The sequence below is a fragment of the Rhipicephalus sanguineus genome, chromosome 6, assembly GCF_013339695.2.
Source record: "Rhipicephalus sanguineus isolate Rsan-2018 chromosome 6, BIME_Rsan_1.4, whole genome shotgun sequence".
In the NCBI taxonomy this organism is placed as follows: Eukaryota; Metazoa; Arthropoda; class Arachnida; order Ixodida; family Ixodidae; genus Rhipicephalus; species Rhipicephalus sanguineus.
In genome coordinates, this window is record NC_051181.1 from 161,856,808 (window position 1) to 161,871,199 (window position 14,392).

General features: G+C 43.9%; 1 long non-coding RNA gene across 1 annotated transcript in view; it reads left to right on the forward strand.

The window, feature by feature from the left end:
* The first annotated feature begins 3,533 nt into the window (after window positions 1-3,533).
* The window catches only part of LOC119396943 (uncharacterized), a 169,140-nt gene continuing 158,281 nt past the window's right edge, over window positions 3,534-14,392 (forward strand). Inside the window, exon 1 of the long non-coding RNA XR_007416657.1 lies at window positions 3,534-3,557. This is a non-coding gene — a long non-coding RNA (uncharacterized LOC119396943). The remainder of the gene's footprint in view (window positions 3,558-14,392) is intronic.

A 14,392-nucleotide genomic window follows, 5' to 3' on the forward strand; every position in this document is an offset into this window, starting at 1 on the left:
CAGACGATACGTTAAGTGCTTCTCACTCAATACAATACTGTTATTTCCATAAATAGATAATGCGTACTTTCGAGAGAAAAACAAGAGTGTTTGTTTCAAGTGTTGTAAAAAAATAATTCATTATTTTGTGATGCCAAATCTGGAACACACTTGCAGAGCAATGCATACGGTGGTGGTTGAATGCCCAGGTTTCACTTCCATCTCGCGGTGACTCATACCTTTTGCAGTAAATTTTACGTAGAAAAGATTAAAACAAGTTTTATTTGGAAATAACTTCATATCACTTTGTTTTACACACGACATACAAGCGCCGCGAATCAGTCCATCCGAAGCAGATCCGAAGCCTGTACTTGCCATCATTCCCATGGTGGCTGAAGCGCCGCTTAAGGAGCCCGCATAGACATTAGCGCCAGATTCTGCTCCAGGTATTGTATGAAACTCCATGCGCCCTAGAGTATGAGTGGTTGCTGATGATTGCGCGGTCTACTAACCTGTCAATAGCATATCAGATGCTGACGCATGCCAGGATAATTTTGCCGAATTCAATAAATGTTGCGAAATGTGGTAAGCGGAAACATTATAAAAAGAAAAGCATTTCCGTTTACTACATTGAATATCGCAAGATAATTGAAAACAGTCCAGCTGATAATATCTAGAAATTCTCTTGAAATTTCGCAGAATCAGCATGTAGGCTAGTGTGTGTGTGCGCGCGTGTCGTCATCGGATGTTAGATCGTCCACTCATCCGAAAACCGTCGTGCTAGTGAAAGCAATACACTTCAAATTCAAAGGCCCATCGTTGGCACGGCATCCCAACGGTAACATTGGCCTTGCTGGAGCATTTCACTCAATGCCTCACTGTCTGTCCAAATATACCCACGTTGTACGTAATACCGGAAAAATTGCGGCATTCGAGCTCTCTAGCCACGTCCTCGGGCCTTCCTCCCTCACAAGTGTGACATACTGGTACTGCATTCTGGTACTCATCAGTGACATCAGTGAGCAGTCATATTCGGGCTTTCAGCTAAACACATCATTATCTGATTTTAACATCTTTATTATTTACTTTGGCAATATTAGAGTTGGCCTTCTCGAAAAAGTTGCTTAGAAAATACTAATAACAGAAATGGTGTAATCACCAAATTTTGGAGGATGGACGAGTTGGTTTGTCGTACTTGAACTGGTATATATTTGATGCAATTTGCCAGTAAAAACCAGTACGAAGTTAGCACTCTGTCCTTTCGTCTGGCCGGCTCGGCCGTTTCTTCTTTTCCCGTGACGTGGTGTGCCAGTTAAAGTAAAATCACTAATTATACACGAGGAACAGTTTTCATTGGCGGCTTCTTAAATGCGAAGAAACTGTCCACCCGTCCGTCTATCTTTATGTCACAAAATGATAAAAACGGACAGACGATAATAAGTAAATTATAAAATGAAATTAAGTTTCTTCGTTGGGCTGGGTTTGAACCCGCGCCCTCACGCACCGAAGGCATTGTATTAATCACTGGACGACACACTCTTTTCTTTTTTCTTTAGAGTGGGCTACACACCCATGCTTCCAGAAAGCGAATATACCGGAGCCAGATCATTGCGTTGTACCCTTGGTAAAGCGGATATTAGAACGCACCTTCTCTAGGCTGTACACCTGACCACGAAATCTTAGTACGCACATGAAAAGAAAGTAAAGCTCAGACACTTTGTGCGAAAACAGCCGTTTGGCGACGGAGCACGTAGGAAGTAGCGTGTGCCGTACCGGCTTAAAAGTCTCATCTGTATTCCACTGCAAACGCATGCCCGGGATTCACGTAAAAGCGAGACAAAAGAAACAGCCCTTCCGGCTAGAGTAAATGGCTGCGACAGTCACCCGTGCGGTGCTATGCGGAGATGCTTTTACGCTGTTCACTGTCATGGAATTTACATTCGTCAGCAACGCAAACAGCAATGACGTGCCTGCTTGGATTTGTATATGTAGCCTTTCGTTTCACCGGTAGATATGAGGAAAGAAAGAACGTACATCTGGTATCGCCCGCGGGAAAGAAGGGACTGTCAGACAGACATAAAGGTCAATGCTTTCGAGAAAATCGTCCAACGTAAAAGCTTCGTTCTCGGATGCACAACTTCTCGCGCGGTCGAGGGTCCCAGGACGCTGTGTGTAGACCCTTGCACGAGCAAAAAAGACTGAGAGAAGAAAAAAGAAAACGAGGAAAAGACTGGCCGGTGTGACAAACCGAGAACACTGCTCGTGAAAACACTGCGTAGCAAAGAACCAAGGGCGTCGAACAAAAAGGGGAGCCTCCTGGTCGGACTAAGAAGCACGAACGCACAGACACCCTTGGCCTCCCTCGGTGCGCTTCCGAGCAGAGACCGAAGAGGGTCGAAAGGGAGAAGAGGGAATCTCCCGGCGGCGGGGGTAAGTCCGCGTGCTCTGCGCTGCTCGCGGACGTCATCGGCGCCGGAGGCACCGATTGGTCAGTGGTGCGGCACGCGCATGCGTGGCGCTCGCGGGAAGAGTGGCGCGCAAAGGCCGACCGCCCTCCCACCGTAGGCGCGCTCGCGCGGGTGAAAGGGGCGCAGAGACTTAGGGAGCGCCCCGGGCTGGCCATCACTCTCTCTCGCCCTGTGTGTAGGCGCGAGCCAGAATGAAATAGCCGCGCCGCCGCAACAGACCACACGCCGCATGTGTCGCTCCGCGAGCAGCAGCAGTGAGTAGTGTGTGTGCCGCCGTCGACCCTCCTACAACTCGAAGAGCGCGGGACTACCCACCCCCCGCCACCGCCGCCATGCTCGTTGCACCGGTACTGCTGTTCGGCTACCCTCTGCTGCCTCGGAGCGCTGCGGCTGAGTGCGCCGCCTAGAAGTAGCCGTTGCGCTTCTCTCTAGACTTTTGCTTTTGTTTCTTTCTCTTCACAAGTACCCGGCACACCGACCTCTCTCACCACTCGGCCGTCCCGTTCGACGATCGCACCATTACAACAGGTGCTGAAATACTAGGATCGCACGTAAACAGCCTGCTGCATCTGACCCGCGACGACAGAGAAGCAAGCAGAAAGAAATTTTTGACGGACGTTCCTCTCTTCTGCGTCGAGTAGTTTGTGACTGACCTATTCCTATACCCCACTTCTGTCGTGTCATTAGACCACCTGTCGCGGCCGGAATTTTCGCCGCGTGTTCTGTGGCAGTGAGCTGTCGTTTGCTGAACGGATACTCTCGCCATGCGTCTCTGCTTGATGCTCCTGGGTGCCCTGTTGTGGCTGTGCAGCGGTTGCGAGGCGGCCCGTATCATGGGCCCATCTTCGTCGGCCATGCGCCAGGCTCTGTGGTGGAGGAGGCCTGGGCTGCTAGAGCGCCGAGAGTCCAGGGCGGGACCCTCGTCAGTGTCCGGCCCAGCCGTGGCAGCCACCAAGGGCTCCTCATCGCCAACAGGCTCGTCCAAGGCGAACGCCGGAAACCTCGAAGCACCCGGCGAGGTAGCGCACACCAGCGACACGGGATCGTCCAAGGCGCAACAGTCGGTCAGGTCACCGCGAGGAGCCAGGCAGTACGACGTTCCGCAGATCGGTGAGTGGCCGTGCCATGCACAGTCGTGTAGCTCTCGCTCGCACAACAGGTAGATTTTCGGCAAAGCGGGGATGTTAAACCACTGAAGACCTCCAGGGTCGTAAAGTGCGCTGCAGTCCTTTCACACGGTGTCACTTGACGCGAATTTATATAGCACCGGAACGCTAACAGCAATCCATCATGAGTGGCCACGTCATTGCCACCGAATGGCGAAGACAATACAACAGAACTAATATGTACTGGTGACCAACACTCTTTGTCACCGTTTCTGCCAGCATCTTGCAGGTGAACTAACTTTCAGTTACGCGCATTACGCATACAAAATCAAAATAGGGAATACGAGGTGTCCCATCTAATGTTAATCGAGCTTGAAAAAGAAAGAAAAAGTGTATAATACGCGGTTATTAGACGCGTGCAGTGTATGTATCTCCTGTTGTTTTCGACCAGTAATAAAAATTTGTCTTACTTGATTAATCAGAAAACAAATAATTAAATACACATAGAAGCAACAGATTGTCAAGTATTAGCTGGGACTCCCCATATATTAAAGTATTGGCAACATTCGCTGCCCGGTTTCTCCTCACAAATTTTAAGGCATATGTGAGAATTATGTTCAAGCGCTACCAAAATAAGTATTAAATCTATCACTTAGGTTATTAAAAACAGAGCAGCTGCCACAGATATGGTTTGCGTTCTGCCACTGTCAAGTTTAAAGTCAGTTATACATCACTTTCTTTTATCTCGCTTTTATTTCATAAAGGCAAGTATTGCTCGAACACACTTATGTTGAGCAAGCGGTCATAATGCTTTAAAATACTCGTGTAAAGCAGGCAACAGCGTGCACAATGCATACGACACTATTTGCGTCAGCAAACAATACTGCGTCATGCAAGCTGCCGTCTGTGACCGAGTATTATTGGCGTCCGACATACCGTTTTTCTTCGTTATAGGCCGAAGCATTGTTGTGCTGAAAAAAAAAAACGGATTTATTGCTTCACTGACAATATTGCAATGAAAAAGTACGTTTCTAAAAGATAAGCGTGAAGGTAACAGTTTTGGATAGTGATGAGATACTGCTTTTAAAATTTTGGAAGTTACTTTCAAACGCCTTTAAACACGATCTAGGTGGTCATGTGTCCTTTGCGAGGACACCCGTCTTCCGTCGCCATTTAGGTCGGTCAGTCAATAGCGCCCCATTTCTTTCGAATAATGCGTAAACATATCATACAAAGGTATTTCGCCATTTCTTCTTCCCACTCTTCATACGAATATATTAGAGAGCTTCAAAAAGGGACTGCGGAACTACTTGGCAATCTCAAGGTGGAATTCATGTGAACGTGTTTTCTTTTTCAGATACGCGTTTTATTCTCCTTCTTCATGTGTTGCTCGTGGTAATAAGAAAAAATTCGTCCAATGGAAACGAACACAACGCTTTTTATCGTATTAATTATGGAACCGTTCGTCACTTTAATTTCACAGCCATCGCCGTTTGTCTTTCTTTCTTTCTTTCTTTCTTTCTTTCTTTCTTTCTTTCTTTCTTTCTTTCTTCTTTCTTCTTTCTTTTTCTTTCTTTCTTCTTCTTTCTTTCTTTCTTTCTTTCTTTCTTTCTTTCTTTCTTTCTTTCTTTCTTTCTTTCTTTCTTTCTTTCTTTCTTTCTTTCTTTCTTTCTTTCTTTCTTTCTTTCAGTTGATCATTGTTTCTCATAAGGAGCACCACTCTCTTCTAACGCACACACCATCTGCTCACTGGAAAGGGCTCTTCTTCACAACAACTATATTTATGCAGGAGAGCTACATTTACAGGTCTGACTAACGGGAAACGGAACCACGAAAGGAAGCGCAGCGTGGCGTAAGCTCTTATGGTATTGAAATAAGTACGATCAGAACTCTAAATTATTTTCCTCCGTAAGTGCTCAGTCATACTTGCATGCACGCTTCGCAAGTGGTATACCTAGCATCACGATTGGCAGCAAAATTCTCTTTCAAACAATGCACGCGTAAGCGAATATTTAAGAAAGATTTTTTTAACGTATCAATTAACTGTGTGATACAACCGGATATTTATACATAGCCGCGATACGCTCAGGAGTAATACCCGTGCGTATTCTTTGTCAAATACAAGTGGCAAGAAGAACCAATAGAAGAGGCGACTGCGTGATAGCTAAGATACGAGTGGTCATGCAGAGCCAGCTCTGGGTGATTTCAGTCATATATTTCAGAGATTTCAGCGATGATATATCAACTATGAAACGTATTACGATACACACCATTCTTGGTTTGATGTCTTTACTCAATGTTGTTTTTACAACAGCGGAGAGCCAAGATTAGTTAATAATAGTCACCACGTACCGTAATTTAGCCGCCATTAACCCTCATTCCGCTATCACTAACAACATTACTCATTACCCAATAACGCTGGTAGTATGCTACTAAATACGATAGGGCACTGACATCCTTCAAGCAAACACGGCAGGCCTGGTCGCCCCGCAATTTTGCTCAAAAATCGCGAGATACATTATCGCGTATAAAAACGCATTCATAAATCCTTCAACAGATATCATATGAAAAAATCCGTAAACAGATATCATAGCTATTCAGGGGGCCTCGCGAAATCACAGTGCTTGTAATTGTCAGTAAATGTGGTACCCTACATTTTGGTGGGCCGACAAGGCATGCTGCGATACAAGAGCGACATTGTGGCTAGGAGAACACAAGAAACCGGAGCCCTGGTATATATATATATATATATATATATATATATATATATATATATATATATATATATATATATATATAGCTGCATGAAACAAGCTGGTGTGCAAAACTTCATGTGAGCGTAGAGTTTAGTTGATGTTGGACGTTTGCATAACGTTGCTGAATGCGCGACAGAAATACAACACAAAAGAAGCTGACGTCAAATTACATTCAAAGAAGACCTCTTGAGGTACCGTCAATAGTCTTCATATGTTCTACATTATATGTAGCATCGTTGATAAATAACACTTTTCGCAGATACTGAAGAAAAATGTTGTACATGAATCGCACGTTAGTATATCATACAACTACTTTAAGTTGGCCGTAATGATGAAAACGACGCACGTTTTTTTTTTTTTACATTTATCATGAAACGATGCACTTGTAAATTAAAATTTTCATGAACAAAATTGTTACGAGCCGCAAATTCTAGCAGAATATAACTGCAACCAGCTCTTAGCCGCAGAAAGTAAACATTTATCGCACTTGCCCCGAAGGTATACAAGAACTCGCCTTCGATGCACTCTGAAAAACGCCAGCCACTTCGTACGGCTGTACCAGCTCATGATCGTCGTCAGCATTTGAACAACCTATATGGACGTCGTAGGTAGCTCACTGGCATTAACACGTAGGCGTGCCACAGTTCCAAACGAACACGTGAATGACCATGTGCTTTTACGCTCACGTAAGTTGCACCATTGTGTAGAACGGAAAACTTTGGGAAAAGGCGGGAGATGTAGACCGGAAAATACGGTAAACGAGCGCAATGGAAAGCAGTGAATATACAAATGAGTGAGGTCACATATAAACCAATAAAAACGCATACTATGTATATAGGGAACCCTAGCAATATTAGTACAAGAAACCCTCAATTTAACACAAGCACGTGATTTTCTAGTTACTAACTTAATTACAGTGATCAAATAAATTCTGCAGTTTTCCGTCACCGTTAACTGCCAGGAAGAAATAAAGGCTATTTCTTTTCGGACAAGCCCAGAGAAAGTTGTGTAAGGAATGTGAGATTGTGGGCATCGTTGCTTATTTGTGACTTCTGCGTAATTTGGTCTTGTACAAGATTTATGGTCGACAGCTCCCTGGATTGTTTGGCCTTCGGGAGAGGGTCGTCGGAAATGTACCGACTTTGATTTAGTCGGTGCTCTGCTCAAATTCTTTCATTATTGCTAAGCATGAGATCATTAACTTAAAATGCCTCCACTTACCTTTAGTACTGATTAGTTTATACGTTGGATATAGAAGTATTTTAATGTTATTTGTATGGTTTTACTTCCTTAAGGAATGTACACAAAAATGGAAGCGAAACTAAAGGCCGTTACAGGTAATCACTATGAGGTAAACAAGAGCCTGAGTGACGTAAAAACAAAATACATTCATGAAGCAGTGCTATTACATGTACCAAGGCAGCATTTCAAGGAGCGCCGAAGGATATATAACAAAAACACAAGACAATGTATCGGTAACATCTACATGTAGGTGTGCAAAACATTTTTCAAGACGCGTTCCGCCATATATACACAGAAAATGGAAAATATAAACAAAAAAAGACCAATGATAAATGAAAAAGCAGGCCTATAAACGAAATATTATCGGGGTATTTCAATGCTTTTTATAAAGGATATTGCATGAATTAAAAACGACACACATAAACTAATAGACGCCAATAGTGGCTCAACTTGAGCTATATAGATGCCCTGTCCAAATGTATTCCCTATTGCTAATTGTCACGTTGTTAACTAAAAATGAAATGTTTACAATTACTGCTGTTTCTATGTCGTTTATAACCTTAGGGTGAATGACTCAAACTTTCACCTAGAAATTATGTGGGCTGCATGTATGTCAAGCCCGTAGCCAGGGGGGGCTAGGGGCACGCCCTTGCCCCCTCTCCCTCCGAAATTTGTCTGAAGTAGAAATTTTAACAAAAATAAATAATAAAAATCGGTGTTTTTCTCAAATAGTCAAGGTTTTGATCCAAGGCTGTGTAAAATGGTCCTGACTTCAAGTAGCCAGTTCTAAGTCTACAAGTGTCGTCCGTGTTAATCAAGAAGCACTTCAACCCAATAGGTGGTTTCGTTTCACAGCCTTAAACAGACAACACACAGACAGCGTTCCAACTCGCTAAGGATAAAAACGCGATGCGATTTTGGCCGGTTGTACTGTAGCATCTCTGCGCCCAGAAAAAGAAGGGAGCGAATGAAGAGAAGCTCACACGAACGGCTATCTTTGAGATTTGTTAGGGTTAAGAGCTTTTTAACTGGGTTGAAAATATTGGTGCACGTTCGTGTCTTTCTTTTTTCTCGATTTACTCATCATTACTTTTTCGTGTGTCAGCGCTGGTACACTGGAACAGCCGCAAGTGTTTTGCTTCTAGTCCCTCATTCGTACTGTGAGCGATATCTTACTTACTCCACGCATTAGATGCGTAGTTCGCAAGTAGCTACATTACTTTGTGGTAGCGCTTGTTTGCTAGCCCACTTCTACAGCACCTGACTTGTTCCCGACTCATTAAAGAAGAAAAAAAAGTTAGATGGTTGAGTGTGAGCAAGAGGTATTAATAATAAGATAAATGTGTTTTGGTATTTTATAGCACCACAATAACTGCTAAGAAGTCAAGCTACTCTATAATATTTGTCTGTTATAGAAAAAATGAGAGCAGTCTTTTGAGCGACGACATCTACAGATTCCTTATTTTTAAACAATGCCTCACCACTAAGCATTCACGGAGAATCAGAAGCGCATTGAAATTGAAACCGTTGGTTGTATAAAGAATAAACTAACAGAAAGTTTTCTACGACTTGGCAACTCTGGGAGGAATAAATAGATCAAGAAAATTCCTTTGGCCTGGTATCGCTTTCATCTGAAGACACGGCTCCGTATAAGGCACTCCGACAGAAGAGCCCTCCTTTTTATTTTGAATCGCTCTGACAATGTAGAGGTGAGCTTCGTGTTTGTGTGCATTCATGAAGATCCGCCCAATTCGGCCTCCGTTCGAGAACAAAGGCAACTGAATTTTTCGTAGGGCGCACGGACATAAATACAGCGTGGCGTAGATGGCAGACACAAAGCAACTCAGTCGCCGAGAGACCATTGCTAAAATCCCTTGAGCCGGCTGGGAATTGTGTGCCGATTTTCGCAAGAGGAGGGCCGCCTCCTGGGAACGCCGTTCTTTACTATTTTCATTATTGTTAGCATGGAGGGATAGCCGCCTCCAGCGTCTTTCATTTGAAGAAGCCGCAGTCCAGGATTTGTTGCTCCCACCAAGAATACACAGCTTCTTTACATGCGCTCTGTTGAAGCTATGCAGGTCTCAAAAGGTGGGGTGGACGACCTTACATTGGCTTCAGGTAAAGCAATCAGCCCTGAAATCAAATGTAAATGATGCGGTGAAAGCAGTGGCGGCATTTCTTTGCGGAAAAAATGTCAATCACTATTATATTCGCATAACAGTGGCTGGCTGAAGGGCTACATCAGGCAAAAATATTTCGTTTGTGTACAACATTCATTGGTATTTAAACCACTTGCTAATTCCTGAATCACTCATATACCTGCGTCAAGCTAGAAGCCAATAAACCACGTAAGGTGCATTCCGTGAGCTAGGACAATATTATCAGCCGATGATCTGATCGGATAACAGTAGCTGCGGTTGGATATCAGTTCTTGATGCACAGTAGAGGGATATTTAAATGTATAAGTACGCCTTATGAATTAACGTATCAGAACGAAAGGGAATGGAAAAAACTTTATTCAGGTCCTTCGGGGCGCGAACTAGCAGTAAAAAAATTAAACGAAAATCCAAAAACAGTTCCACAGCGTAGAATGCCTTCATTACATTCATATTGTTCGAACGTGATCGGTTAGGCTGGCCACTCGACTTCGACCAACATGCTCAGGCTGCAAAAAAAAAAAATCTTTGTGGCCCTAAGTAGTCCACAAACTTTTGTTCGTGACTGCACATAGGCAGCGCGCGAGGGAGAGGCAGAAAGTTAGGTGGGCAGGTGAGGGTAAGTTTGCGGGGTAACGTGGCCGTTGCAAGCACAGGACCGGGTCAATTGGAGAAACATGGCCTTTGCCTTGGAATGGGAGTAGTCAGGCTGATGAGGATGATGACGCACATAGGTAGCCACGAATAAGACAGAAGTTCAGGGGAAGGTGGAAACGAAGATACGAAAAATCCTTGAACGCGGTGTGTCGCTGGAAGCCATCGTTTCGACAAGACAATCCCGGCCGCGGCGGCTGCATTTTCGATGGAGGCGAAAATGTTTGAGGCCCGTGTACTTAGATTTAGGTGCACGTTAAAGAACACCAAATGGTCAACATTTCCGGAGCACTCCACCACGGCGTCCCTCATAATCATATCGAGGTTTTGGGACGTTAAACCCAAGATTCTATTATTATTATTATTATTATTATTATTATTATTATTATTATTATTATTATTATTATTATTATTATTATTATTATTATTATTATTATTATCGACAGGACAAGACCACTTGACGAAACGTTGGCTCCAGCGACAACTCGTGTAAAAAGGAAAGAAGATGAATTTTAAGGGCTCGCTCTTCTTTGCTAGACACAATAATAATGAGAACTAACAGACAATAATGCGAAGGAAAGTGTAGGGGTGTTATTTGTAGCAATTAGGATATAAATGTGAAGAAAGTAGAGTGGACGAAAAAATAAGTTGCTGCCGGCAGGGACAAACCTGCGACATTCGAATAACGCGTCCGATGCTCTACCACTGAAGTACGGCGGCGGTCATCCTCCCGTCCATTTTATGGGGTATATATGTGCACTTAAACCTAGGAGTGTTAGTGAGCGCCAACCATTGGTCAGCTGCCAGCTCGTAAAAAGATCACGTGCTACATGACGCCAACAGGCAGAAAAAGAGTGTTCCACAATCGCCGCCATGGCTGCGATTGGCGCTGACTAACACTCCTAGGTTGCAATGCACATATATACCCCATAAAGTAAACGGGAGGATGACCGCCGCCGTAGCTCAGTGGTAGAACATCTGACCCGTTATTCGAATGTCGCAGGTTTGGTCCCTGCCGGTGGCAAGTTATCTTTTCGTCCACTTTATTTTCTTCCCATTTATGTCCTAAACGCTACAAATAACACCCCTATACTTTCCTTGCCATTATTGTCTGTTAGTTCTCAATAAACTCGTGTAAAATTACTTTTCATAGGTAGTATAGGGAAATAAAAACCGCAACTTCCTAAATCTCTTGCTATTTTCAGATACTTTCACTGAAGCGTGAAATTCACTTGCCTGAAACTTTCCGAAACCTCAGCGTATTGAATTCGCATAAGGTTATGAACTCGGCCTTGTCGGTTCCCATCGCCTTTGCGCAAAGAACATCTTTCTGAAGATGCTGAATTGAACATTTCTGCCAAACGGCAGAAGTGTTTAATTATCTCCCCTCTCCTTAATTTTGCATAACGTTTTCGTGCCTTATGACTGCGTCCTCTACCGCACTGTTACTCATGCTAGTGATCAACAAGAATTGAACAAGGTATTTTCAATGTTATATGAATGGAGTGATATGTGGCAAATGAAAATAAATTTTACCAAAACAGTCGCCATGACTTTCGGTAACAAAAAGAAGCCGCTGAATTACTCTTACAATGCAAATGGTAGTTACTTGTCCCAAGTCATTGACTTCAAATGTCTGGGTGTCATTTTTTCGCATAACCTAATATGGGCATGCTCATATCAATCAAATCTCTGCGAAAGCACTTCGAAAACTTGGTTGCATAAAGCGAACTTTAAAAAATGCAACGTTGGAATGTAGGCTGACTGCCTACAAATCACTAGTTCGTCGGTTACTAGATTACGCTTTAACGGTATGGTCTCCTCGCCTCACGTCTGACATAATGCAGCTAGAAACAATTCAGAATAAAGCTATCAGATTCATCTTCGGTCGTTATGATCGCAGCTTCTCACCTTCATCAAATGTTCACATCTTATCGTTACAGACTTTGGAGCATAGGCGCAAACGTGAACGCGTAATTTTGCTGCACAAGATCGCCCACACGCCATCCGGTATTCAGGCACCTACTCTTTTGTACCCACTAATACACGTGTCACTAGGCAAACCCACAGACTAAACATTATTCCTTTCAGGACACATATTGACTGTTTTAAATTTTTGTTTTTTTTCCATTCACTGTTGAAACCTGGAACAACTTGAATGGTTCGCTTCGCGCATTGACTCACGATGAGTTCGTTGAGAAACTACGAATATCTAGCTAGTTTTAAACTGTTTGCATTTTCTTAGCGGTTGTCTTTTTTCTGTATTCCCATCAACGTCTGTACTCGCACCTGATGAAAGATTTTGCTGTACAGCTATGTGAGCATATCATATCTTCATCTGTTTTTATAATTTTAGCGTTTCTTTCTTTTGTTGATTGTACTAAAATATGTGCCCACTCCTGCTATGTCTCGAAATCGAGACAGCAGTATTTATGAATAAAGTATGGTTGAACCTCCTCCCGCCCCGTTCCGAAAAAGATTTATGGCTGCGCCCCTGCATTGGTAGGGCGAAATTCACATAAAGATAGCACAATGGTTAGAATACCTACCCCTGAAGGTGAGCCGCGAGCTTTCTTTTTGATAAGCGCGCTGATAAAGGGCGCAGCTACACGTGGCGACTGCAACAGGCAGTTCTGTTCCGTAAGTTCTGGCGGGACTTTGCCTCTACATCGCGTTTGGGGCAGATATAAAGAGAAGCGGGTTATAACACATAACTTCAAAAGCTATTCACAGAATAATGAAGCAGATATGGACGAAGAAACGGGAGAAGAGCCGCGTAAAGAATGGATGAGGGGAACGCCTCCGAAAACGCTCACCATAATAACGATGGGTGCTCTTATCTCAGAGTAGTTTCCTTTTTCGATTGTCCACTGCCATTTTCTCTATTTCAGGGCGACAGTGGGCACCAAGAAAGGAAACAAACCCGAGTCCCGAGTCATTAGGACGACAAATTATCGATCTCCGGCAACAGAACAGAACAGCACCCCTCCTTCCGCCCTGACTTCCTTCTTTCCATTTCTCTCCACCATTTTATTTCTGCCTCGCCATTCTTTGTCTAGCATCAGCTGCCGCTCAAGAAAAACAACGGGCGAACAGTTTACCGTTCAGTGGGCGAGAGAAGTAAAATTAAAAGAAAAATAAGCTCAACACAGTAAAGGTGGCCCATGGTTTCCGAGGCTAAATTGCGTACTGTTCTGCTTGACAGGACGACACTTGTTCGCCTACAGTCGGAACGTCGAAGGAGAGATGAAGCTGCACTAGGCTTTCCCTCGCTGCGACTCGGTGGAGTCGCCGTGCGCATTCGCGGGCACGTCGCGAGCATCTGTAGATCCTATTTTCAAACCCTGGTGCTTCTCTGGGCGAAAGTTGGACGCCTTGCACAAGGCGCCGTTGCACTCGCTTTACTACATAGCTTCTCCGAACACAGGGCTCCAAATAAAGCGTCCTCGGTGATTCGTAAACAACAGGGGAGCACGGGACTGTCGTGAAATAACCCCGCGGCGGAAACAAAGACAGCACGACGTTTTAAAAGCATTTGTGTCTTGAATATGCGCACGTGAGCCCACGTGTCGAACAATGTAGACTCTTTTTCAGAAAATATAGAGGCGAGGTATATACATATGATCTTCTTAACGACCGCGAATTTTGCGATGTCGAATTGCGCCAAGAGTGCTCCTTTTAACCAGATGCAGAGGAGATGATTACTGTTAAACTAATTAATTAGTTAAATTAATTAAACTAAGAATTAATATACCCCGAGAAAAGACTGGGATCGTGAGCATTCGTCCGGGGAAGCTACCGCTGAAGCCAGTACTAGGTGAGGTTTAGGAGCTACTTGCTCCTAAATTTTTTTGTTTGGAAAGGTCGTGCATCTACATACTCAACATGAGGCCCACCAAGCTGTAATTGAATTGTCTTTAAACACGAGACTATGATCCCGTCTGCAGTACTCATCCTGTGTGTGTGTGACCTCATCTGTTCTTGTTGTGATTCAGATCACATCACACGTGGTGTGTCCGCATCTTATTTTT